The sequence below is a fragment of the Topomyia yanbarensis genome, chromosome 2, assembly GCF_030247195.1.
Source record: "Topomyia yanbarensis strain Yona2022 chromosome 2, ASM3024719v1, whole genome shotgun sequence".
Classification (NCBI taxonomy): domain Eukaryota; kingdom Metazoa; phylum Arthropoda; class Insecta; order Diptera; family Culicidae; genus Topomyia; species Topomyia yanbarensis.
Genome location: NC_080671.1, coordinates 435,040,180 through 435,049,877, shown reverse-complemented (window position 1 = coordinate 435,049,877; position 9,698 = coordinate 435,040,180). Strand labels below are relative to the sequence as shown.

General features: G+C 43.0%; 1 protein-coding gene across 4 annotated transcripts in view; it reads right to left on the bottom strand.

Annotated features, from left to right (window-relative positions):
* Window positions 1-294: 294 nt before the first annotated feature.
* The window catches only part of LOC131685517 (RNA-binding protein asd-2), a 348,290-nt gene continuing 338,886 nt past the window's right edge, over window positions 295-9,698 (bottom strand). For 2 of the 4 annotated variants that reach the window (XM_058969306.1, XM_058969305.1), the window contains exon 10: window positions 295-819. The gene's annotated coding sequence lies outside the window, so the exon portion shown is untranslated. The remainder of the gene's footprint in view (window positions 820-9,698) is intronic. The other 2 variants (XM_058969302.1, XM_058969304.1) reach the window with 1 other exon arrangement.

Below are 9,698 nucleotides of genomic sequence, written 5' to 3'. Positions count from 1 at the left end.
ATAAGTACTGAATGCCTGACAAGGTAGAACTCGTTAAAGGCGATGTTCGTAAGCATAACCTCTATTTTCACCTTCAGCAAATATTCCCCATCATGAAATTCGGTTATGCAAAAATTCCAGAAGTCAATAGCCTCCACGTTTGGCTGGAGCACCACTTCTTGCTTCTACGATTCAATCATCCGACGGATCACCCCAGCAAGAATTAAAGTAACAGTTTCTTTTGTTCTTCCGACGAGTCACACAATATGAAAGGAAGTGTGTTATCAGACTCGGCATACTGAGTAGATATCGTGACCGATGTCTTCGGTGGCTCGAAATAGCAATCTTCCTCACCATTCTCCCATTAATTTGTTGAAACCAAACAAGATACAATTTTTTTACGAGTTACCGAAAAACATGTTGCTTCTTAAATTTATTTTTGAAAAGTTTCGGGGGGGGCTTTAGCCCCCTAGCCCCCCCTCTGGCTACGTGCCTGTCATGGCTTGCTTCGACTCAGTCCGGAAAGGGTTTGGGAAGCTTGTTTTCTTTGGGTCCATTTGCTTGTGTCGTTGTGATGCGATAGTGTTGACGCTTGCTACGTTGCAATGCTTTTTGTTCATACTTGAAATTTTGTTTATATGCTGTTACTGAAACCTGAACAATTTATAGTGAATTTTATTACTTGACAACTCTCGTTGGTGCCTTTGTCTTGTGAGTGTAGGTGATTGAGTGATAATTACTAAATTTGGTGTGTTCAATGGGTGTGATTTTATTATTATTATTTGGCTTCGATCCCATTCCGAGCCTCGCATCGGTCGGCTGCTGCTGTCGCTGGTATGCCTGTAATTGTAAGAAGAAATGCCATTAACATTTACTCGAGTTAGAGGTCATATCTTTTCAGCAACAAACAATACACCAATAAAAGCTGAAACAGCTCCTAATAGGGAATTAATTCCCAAGTCCGACAGATCATTTATTGCGATCTGATATACACCACTATTTGAACTGCACGATAACCACATTCGCAGTCTTCCACAAAAACCCATAATCCGGGCTAAAGACCCTCACCTGCAATAAACAAAATTCCAATTTCGAGAAATGATCTTCCTTCTTTGTCGCACTTCGCATCCGGGAGTTGCACTGGAAGCATAGCATGACCGATGCCCGGCTTGGGTCCAATTTCGATTCAATTTTATTATTTTTCCGGCTACGATGGTACCTACATATATACCAACCACGAACTAGCCAGCTATAGCTATTCAGTCCGAGCACCACCACCGGTCCGGAAAGATGCAATATACCTATTCTATGCATGCATCCTGCTGTTGCCTGGGACTTTTATGAATGCAGCTACTGTTTTTTTTCTCTTTCTCTCTCTCTCAATAGCTACTAGTAGCACCTTGCTGGACAACCGCCGCGGCACCGGCACCGAGGCGATGCAGCTCCGGGAGCTTTGGAGCACAGTATGAATAAAGAATTGAATAAATTGTGCACATAAATCTTTACAATCGATTTTTACTTTTACAGGAGGATGTGGGTCTTTCTTTTCATTGATACAAGAGGAAAATACAATTGAATATACCACTGCACTGGTGGCAATGTTTGGAAGCTATTCCTGTCTGAAGGGATGTTTTTATTTTACGATAAACGCTGGAATGTCGCCGTCAGGGAGCGTGGCTTTTGCGATGAATTCGAAGATGCACAATATTCGAAACTTTCTTTATTCGACTATTTTTCGATCAGAAGACCTTTTCGAGACTATTTTAGAATTGAAGTTGCCAAATGTAGATCCTCAATATTCTATCTGGTAGGGAGTTGAATTAAAATATATTTTGACATATCAATCACTGGCATCAAATTTTATACGTTTTTGACGTTTTTAGTAGGACGCTGTGCTTTTGTACGTATTGAATACATATGCAAACTTCTTCCTCAAACATCTCTTGAGGAATTTCCCAAGGAAGCCACCTGTGCCCGCGCATATTTGTTTTGTTTGTTAACGACCTTTAATGCGCTGTTGGACGCTGATGACTTGAATTTGTTACTTTTACGCAAAGAAACAACTTTAAATCTCACCTAAATTTTTGAGCACTTCACTTTGAGCAAACGAAAAAAAATTGTTCCCAAAAACGTGAATAAAGTGCCATGAATTCTGGAAAACCACTTTTTTACGTTACGAAAACAGGACCATGAACAACAGTCATGGCTTTTATAATTACGTTCAACTTCTCTTCAGTAACGTCCGCGTAACGCTTTTTATAGTGGAAATATTTGTTTTTGTTTTGTGAACTTAAGACATGTTTTCCGCCATATCATTACTGAATCGATTTTCTGTACGTGAACTAGTACACAACTTTAAGAACATTATTCATAAAACCAAAGGTTGACTTATGATGTTATTCATAGATTTAGGAACATTCGTTCACACTAGTACTAGTATACTAGTCACGATTTACCATTCGTGTCCTTAAAATATTTCACGAAATCACACAATATTCTTCATGTGCTCGTGAGCTGGTCCATGATTCCTAGTCAGTCTTCCCAAATGAACATCGTACACAATGTTCGCTTTAATGCTGTGCTCATATTAAACCCACACTTCGTGCACGAACTCAAACACGCTATTTCGTACCAAAATACGTGCACATGTTCGCCTGCACAACCGAACCCCATGTACGTGCACGGTGTGTACGGGCACAGCAAATTTTTTTTTTGATTTCTCAAAGGCCTCAGTAAGCTGCAAGTAAGCTCAGATGCCAAATTTCACATCGTTTGGACAATTTTAGACCCACGCCCACTTCGCTTGAAATTTTTTGAAATTGGTACTATGGGAAAATATGGAAGAAAAATACATTAAATGCTATAACTTTTGAAGTAGCAATCAGAAAATTACAATTTATACCTTTTTTGAAAGGAAATAATCATAGTATTTGAATTGAGATATTTTTGTTTCTAGTAAAATACGGGAAAGTGGTGTACTGGGTCATTTTGGACCCATCTTTTTAATGATTTTTCTGCTCCGTGATGCAAATCGTACATATTTTGTAGTTTTTCTAATGTGAAAAAATCTCAGAAATCGAACGGAACCCTTTTGACCTTAGTCCAAATACGATAAGTAGGGGTTATAGGGCTTTTTGTCATTCATATTAAATTTTATTATTTTCTCATACATATATCTCTATTATTCTTTAATCAATTTTCATAAAATGTAACTTATTGAACGTGCAAAATTCTGAGGAATAAAACAAAAATAAAAACGTTAGAGGTAAAATTCAGAAACATCAAACTTTTTGATATTTACTTTACAAATCTATTTTTTTCATTACTTGTCCTAATACCTCAACTTCTCCTATTTTTCCAGAAATGAAACTTTTCTCATGTGATTCCTAAGCATATTTTACACTAAAAGTAGTAAATTAAATAAGAATTTTGTTGTTAAATGGAGTTAATGTGTGCGATTTTATGATAAAAATGTGAAATCGACACTATATGTCAGATAATTTGATGTTTCTGAATTTTACCGGTAATGAATCTATTTTTTGTTATAATCCTAAGGGTTTTCCACGTTCAACAAGGTATAGTTTTTAAAAATTGAGTGAAGAATAATAGAGATATATTCACGAGAAAATGATGAAGTTTAATATGAATGACAAAAGGCTATTTAAGCCCAACTTCTCGTATTCGGACAAAGGTCAAAAAGGCCCCGATCGATTTTTGAGATTTTTTCACATTAGAAAAACTACAAAATATGTATGATTTGCATAACGGAGCAGAAAAATCATTAAAAACAGAAGATTTTGGGGCCAAAAGGACCCAGTACCTCACTTTCCCGTATTTTCCTAGAAACAAAAATATCTCAATTCAAGTACTAAGATTATTTCCTTTCAAAAGAGGTATAAATTGTAATTTTCTGATTGCTAGTTCAAAAGTTATAGCATTTAATGTACTTTTCCGCCTTATTTTCCCATAGTACCAATTTCATAACATTTCAAGCGAAGTGGGCGGGGGTCTAAAATTGTCCAAATGATGTGAAATTTGGCATCTGAGCTTGCTTTGACATTTGTCACAATATGAGAGGGGGGGTCTTCGAGAATTCAGAAAATTTTTTTTTTGCGATGCCCTAGCGTACACATAGGTTCGTAGCCCCATTTTTTTTCTTTCTCGCTTTCATCATCACTAGCGTTGACTCTTTTCGCCTTGTGCGAATCGTTCTCATATGCGCACCCAGTGTACGTACACGGATGTTTGAAATAGAGTTTGTACATCGTTCGCTTGGGTGCTATGTTTGAGGTTGAACGCGTGCACAAAATTTTGTACATAGCTGCAAACTTGCCGGTGTTCATGGGAAGTCTGTTCCTAGTATATTAGCCTCGACTTACCATTTGTGGTCGTGAAATAGTTCACGAAATCATAGATTATTATTCATATATTCATGAAGTGAAAGACACGACTTACCATTCGTGCTCGTGAAATAGTTACGAAACCATTATTCGTGTATTCGTGAAACTCTCTTGCGTGCTTGTGATATTTAGAAGATATCCCTAATCATTTTCAATTACATGTCACTGGAACGGAAACTATTTCACAAAATCTAGAGTAGGTATTACTCCTAGAATCATTTTTGTTCCATGCACTACTCCATGAATTGTCATATATGTCCAGCTGCTAGCGACCAGCAAGAGGCACGAACAGTATGTATTAGGAATGGGCGTTGTTGATGCGATTTTGTCAAAATCGATTTTTTCAGCTGCAAAAATCGATTTTATGCATCCATTTTTTTCGGTTCGATGTTTGACAACATCGAATTTTTTGATTTAATAAAATTGATTAAATAAAATGAGAGGGAAGGGGGGGGGGGTGCCTTCTGAATCCTCAGGCCATCACGTCACATGATTTGGTATTTTTAGTATGTATAACAAACATAAATATGTGACACAAGGTGTTAAAAACGCACAAAGATCCTGTCAATCCTATTTTTCATTGGAGCTCCAAGTAGTGACATATCTGCACCTTGAGAGGGCAAAACCGACGGCGCTCAAAAACAAGATAGAAGAGACGAAAGCAGTATTCACAGGAGCACAAAAGGAAAGGAATACTCATGTCTCATCTGAATAAAATAAGTGGGATGCATTAATTGTCGAGATGAAGGAAAGAATGACATATGCTGAACTCCATAGCAAAGTAAGAATCAGTCCGGAGTTGAAGCAGTTGGGGGAGAATGTGGTAAAAATTCGCCGCACCCTGAAAGGCAAGATTATCAGCAAGTTCCTAGGCGAGGAAGCAATTAGCAACCGTGAGGGCTCTATCCCACGAGTGGACGAGAGCACAACAGAAGACGAGTTGTATAGTGCGCTGAAGGAACAATTTGATGAGGAAGGCGTACGGAGGTACGCAGATGACGTGAATACGGCTCTCGACGACCGTAGTGAGCTAACAGGCCGAATCAAAGTTTGAAGGTTAGTGGGTTCATTGAAGCCTGTTTCTAGAGTTTCTAACGAAATTGAGAGATGCGTGGGCTTTATACACCAGGCGAGAAACTGCAAACGCCAGGAGAGATAAAATCTGTGCAAAAAATGTGGAGAGCCGAGGAACTACCAGCGTACTGGTGGAACCAAAGGCTAAACATCGTCCGGGCTGCCTGCCTAAACGCCAGAAGACGCGTTCAGAGAGCAAGATCTGAGGCAGTTAGAGTAGAGTGTAAGGCAACATTCCGGGCGGCTAGGGCCGCTTTCAAACGCGAGATAGTGTTATGTAAGTCAACCTGCAACACGGAGCTGTGCATAGAAGTAAACACTAACGCCTGGAGCAATGCTTACCCTGTCATGTTGGCCAGGATCAAGAGACCAACGACACCAGTCGAAATGTACGCTGACAAAATTATCGTGGAGGGTCTTTTCCTGAAGCACAACCAAACCGCATGGCCACTTACACCGTTCGTCAGTGCTGACGGTGCAAATGTTGGTGACAATCGGGTCTCCAACGACGAGCTCATTGTAGTGGCAAAGAGGTCGATTAGGATCGCTCCATACACATACCCACGCTTTGGAATATAATGTACAACGGAGTGTTAACATTGGAAATGCCCAGAGGAGTCGAGATTGTCGGCTTTGCAGCTGACCTTGTCCTGACGATAAACGGGAAGACCCTCGAGGAAGTAGAAATGTTGACGGCAGAGGCGCCAGGCATCGTTGAAACCTGGATGGCTGACGTCAAGTTGCAGAAGATTCACTATAGACGGAGGTAGTGCTGGTCAGCAACCGTAAAAATTCCAGCGTATCGTGATCAGTGTCGGGGGCCAATCCATCCCATCGATGCGTGCCCTGGTACACCTGGGCGTGAGGGTTGACAATCGGTTAAATTACAGCAGCCCTGTCGATTGTGTATGTGAGAAGGCTGCGAGGACATCTAACGTAATGAAATGGATCATGCTGAACATCGAAGGAACAAGATGCAGCAAGTGACGTCTGTTGGCGGGTGTCTCATCCTCAATACTGAGGTCATATGATCCTGCACTGAACTCAAAGTGGAATCGGACGTAGTTGACAAGCACGTTTTGTCTAATGGCTGTTGGTGTCGCGAGTGCGAACAGAACGATATCGTCGGAGGCGGTATGCGTAATTGCCGGGATGATTCGCATCTGCATCACTCTGGCTGAGGTCACGGAATGGTACCAGAGGAGGAATGTACCAAATGCAAGGAGACTGGTCCGAGCGGACTCTTTGGCTAAGTGGCAGCAAGAGTGGGACAACGCGGAGATAGGAAGGTGGACCCACCGACTCATCCCAGATGTGTCTGCTTGGGTACATAGGAAGCATGGAGAGGTGGACTTCTATTTGTCGCAGTTTTTGTCCAGGCATGGATGCTTCCGGAAATACTTGTATCGGTTTGGACATGCTTCGTCACCTCTTTGTCCGGAGCAGTCTTCCCAAATGAACATCGAACACCATGTTCGCGCTAGTTCCGTGCTCATCTTAAACCCCCATTTCGTGTGCAAACTCGAACGCGCTAATGCATACCAAAACACGTACACATGTTCGTCTGTACAACCGAACCCCATGTACGTACGCGGTGTTTGTACACACAGGTTCTTGACAGTAGTTTTCTCTTTCTACCACTTATCATCACTACTGTTGACTCATTCTGTTTTGTGCGTGCCTTTCTTGTGTACACACACGGTGTACGTACACGGTGTTTACATCTAAGTTTGCACATCGTTCGTTTGGGATCGGAGTTCGAGGCGAACCTGTACACAAGGACAAAGCAAGTTTGAGGTTGAACGCGTGCACCAAATTTTGTACACAGGTGCAAACTTATCGATGTTCATGGGAAGACTGGTGTGTGTGAACGTGCAAGAGCCGACCGGAACATATGGTCTTTGAATGCCCTAGGTTCGAAAAAATCCGATGAGGTATGCCTGGTGTGACAGTTAACAGTATCGTCGAGGAGATGTTTCCCGACGAGCATATCTGGGATGCTGTTAACAGAGTAGTTACGAGTACGCTCTCAGAGCTGCAGAGAAAGTGGCGATGTGCCCAACAATTTAGTGCCACCGGCTAGAAAGCCACCGTAAACCCACAACTCGGGTCTCAGGAGAAATTCCACCGACGGGAACCAGTTGAGTACCGTCAGGCTTCACTGGAATTGCCGGGCCGACCTCGACACCCTACAGGGTAGCTCGTAACTAGCCTAGATCTACCGCCGAGGGTTAAACCGAGTAGACCGCGTCGAATAGTTAGCAGTGGGTCGTTGGGGCGCCAGTGAACCGGAAGCTACGCTCCATCCGGATGGAGCCGGAAAGCAATACGAGAGTCGAGAGTTAAATGCCTCAAAGGTAGAGCTAGTTCATTGGTCAAGTGAGACTTCGAGATAGCAGCAGGAAACTCGCAAGCAACAGAAAGTGGTGCGAAGAAAGCACGACGAGACACCCCCCATGAAGTAATACATTAATGTCCAATTTGGACAGCATCGGGCTCTTCTAAACCTCTGAAAAAACCATAATTTTGAAAGCAATTCCTATGAAGCGAAGCTGTGCCGTTTCTACTACGATCCTATTAATACCAAGAATAAAAGCACCCTAGTGTAACCGGGGTGCCAACGGGCATATCAAGATCGACACCAGTAACATCCTGATTACGGTATACTGGCCATGGTGAAAGTCAACGGACAAAACACGGATCACGGAATTGGACGGCGACTTTGGGCCGACAGGCATGTTGTTCTGCTCCCTGAGTAGGGTAGGATGACACCGACCTGAAATGGCGAGGGGACTAACAATACGGCTGATTCTGTTCCGCTAAAATCTTAGCAGGTCTCCGGATACGTTCGAAAATTGCCATCAATAGTTGGTAATACTATTCCCGATTTTCCGCCGATCCCGTTCTGAACACTACACAACATGAAGGATAGTGCTGACCCTAGCATGACCTCCCTGCTTGCATAGATAACCATGGGATCACAAGAGGCGACTACGTACAACGAGTGGCTCGGAGTTGGGACCCAATAAAATGGAGAACAAACTCACACATACGACGCGGCGAACCTGTTCGCCAGAGGTGGTTTGGTGTGGTCATCAATAGCAGCAGGAGCTGAAGTTATTCAGCAACAGACAGAGTGGGGCGAATAAAATTCCACAAAAGCCAACAGTAGTGGCAACGAAGTGCTTCATGGAGAAAATCAACAAGTTTTTGGATGTAAGAAACAATGTCCGTAAGGACATTAAGGAGATGGTTCCCAGAGTCCGAAAGACGCTAGTGCTTCTTGTGCAGAAGTATGAAACGACAACACTGAGAGCTAAGAAAGCTGAGCCTGCATTTACGGCGGCAAAGACTACCGTTTTCTTAGCTCATCCGAAGCAAGGGTAAGAAAAGTTGACTGGAATGTAGCACACGCCAGTATCCTTGAATCTAAAGAGGGCAAGATCCTCGCCAGGAGATAGAAGACCAGGTGGGCCCAAGAGACAGACGCGCGAAGACGCCCTCACTGCCAAAGGGAAGAACGCCACTCAACCGGGAGAAAGCTGGAGTAGGTCCGAAGGAGAAACACAGGAAACAGTAAAAGCGGAAGATGGACAGAAAAGTGGAACAAAAAAGGAAAGAAAATTCTCCGGCTCGCCCGAGGCCACCGAAGGGAGAAGCCGTGCCAATCAAAGCTAATGATGCAACGTCGTATGTAGTGCTCTTCATGAAGGTCAAAAATGATCTGGAGCTCAGGGACCTGGGGAAAAATGTGGTGAGAACCAGGAATACCTAAAAAAGAGAGATGCTCTTCTAGCTGACGGAAGATCCCAAGATTAACAGCTCGATTATGCAGGTGCAGGATCACTGGGCAAAGAGGCAGAAGTCAAGGCAGTAATTGTGTGCAAGGACTTGGATGAGATGACGATAGTAGACGAACTGATAGGTGCATGGAAGCAACAGTGCAACCTGTGTGTGGTGCACATGACGATCCGGTTAAAGAAGAGGTAGGGAGGAACTCAGACCGCTGGAGGCAGGCAAAGTTACGGTCGGATGGTCGAGATGCCCACTGAGATCCGCCATTTGGCAGGGACTTACAAAGACTCGGATAAATCCATGATGTGATGGAAATGCGAGGAAACGGGTCATCTTGCGAGAGACTACACACAGAGACCGAAGTGCTTGATTTGAACTGCAGAGGATAACCATCAGGCGGGTGGCTTCAAACCCTGCCTGCAAGAGAAAGACTGTAGCCAACGGTAATGG